Source organism: Theropithecus gelada, chromosome 2 (assembly GCF_003255815.1).
Source record: "Theropithecus gelada isolate Dixy chromosome 2, Tgel_1.0, whole genome shotgun sequence".
Taxonomy (NCBI): Eukaryota; Metazoa; Chordata; class Mammalia; order Primates; family Cercopithecidae; genus Theropithecus; species Theropithecus gelada.
The window spans coordinates 140439697-140441706 of NC_037669.1; positions in this window are offsets into that span (position 1 = coordinate 140439697).

Below are 2010 nucleotides of genomic sequence, written 5' to 3' on the forward strand. Positions count from 1 at the left end.
CAACCTGAAGCTAATTTTCAATTCAAATGTTACAGTGTCACTAGTAACTTGTTTTGCAAGCACACAGACTGGAACAGATTTCATAATTCATCAGGGTGTGCATGCATTATTATCATGCAATTTAATGCTCTTACAGTGTTTCTTCGTCCTGTGATACCATCATCAGCCCAAAACAACTTTATTATTGAGACTTAAATCAGAACCTAAATGAAAGCACTGAATAAGTCATGAAGCAAATTTTAGTGGTTGGGTGGTGGTTGCAACAGGTTTTAAAAACAGGTTTTTGTTGTTGTTGTTTTTTGGTTTTTAAGTTTGCTGATATTATGTCAAAATCCAGGCTAATGCCGTTATCATGGATTATTAACCATGTTAACAAAACTTTCTTGTGGTGGAACAAGTTTTGGATTAGAAAACAAGGGATGAGGGGGCTTGTTCGAGTTCTGTTAAGCATCAAACTGGAATTTTTCCATAGACTAAGCCAGGAAGCTCAGCGCAATTATCTGTTTTTTTAGAGGATTACATAGTATGATGATGAACTTTATGTGTCAATTTGACTGAGCTAAGGGATGCTCGTTAATAGTAAATAGCTCGTAAAAAAAGAATTTCTGGGTATGTCTTTGAGAGTGTTTCTGGAAAAGATTAGCATTTGAACTGGCAGAGTGAATGAAGAAAATCACCCTCCCCAATGTGGGTAGGCAGAATCCAATCTACTGATGGCCTGAACAGACCAGTATGTGGAGGAAAGGTAAATTCACTCTCTTCTTGGGCTGGGACATTGTTGTAACTCTAATTCATATTAGTGCTGCCTCAGCACCACCTTCTTGGTCTGTCCTCGGCTTGTCACAAATGACCTACATATTTTGAGACGGTCTCCACCCAGTTTCTGTTTTTGTTTCTAGATAGATAAGGCCCCATTTGCTGCCTTACTTCTGCTTTAATTCTGGTAAACACAATCATGTAACCCAAGTTCTCACAGTTAAACTCATGCTTCCTTCAAATTAAATCCAACTCTGTTGTGGAAAACCCACCTAGGTCATCCTGAACCCCAATAAAGGGTTCTACCCATAGGTCCCTCCATCTCTCGCTTGCTTTTCACCTGCTGGTTGAGAGACAGTATCCTTGACTGCCTCCCCCTTTCCATTGACTCTGCGAGGCATTTTACCATCCTCTTTCTGGAAACTGCAAGTAAATAAACTTCATCTTTTTGACATTCCAGTCTAAATGTCCTCATTATGCTGCACCTGACTACACCAAACCTAACTTAAATTCTTCTTCACTTAACAAAGCACAACAGACATCCATCTTCTCCTGCCCTTGGATATCAGAGTTCCCAGTTCTTAGGCCTTTAGACTCTGGGACTCACACCAGACACCACCTCCCTGCTCCCAGTTCTCAGTTCTTCAGACTCAGACTGGTTTTATAGCACATTAACTTTCCTGGTTCTGGTTCTCCATCTTATACACAGCATACTGTGGGACTTCTTTGCCTAAATAATTGTGAGGGCCAATTTATACTTTATATATATTTTATATATATAAAAAATATGTACACACACATACATACACACTAATATATGGATAAACACAAGCACATATTTATATATTATAAATATATTATTAACATATAAATTTATATATCATAAATATATATAAAATGTGTGCATATAATATATAAATTTATGTTATATATTTATATATTATATGTATATATAATACATTATATATACATTTATATATTATAAATATGTATAAATGTGTGTGTATCTATCCATGTTATGATACAATAGATAATAGATATATAGATGTATATAGATATATAGATGTATATATAGATATGGAGATATAAATATATGATAGATATCTATACATAGTTATATAGGTATATCCGTGTGTGTGTGCATGTGTATATCATCTATCTATCTATCTATCTATCTATCTATCTATCTATCTCCTGTTGGTTCTATTCCTTTAGAGAACCCTGACTAATACATATAGTGACTTTGTTCATGTG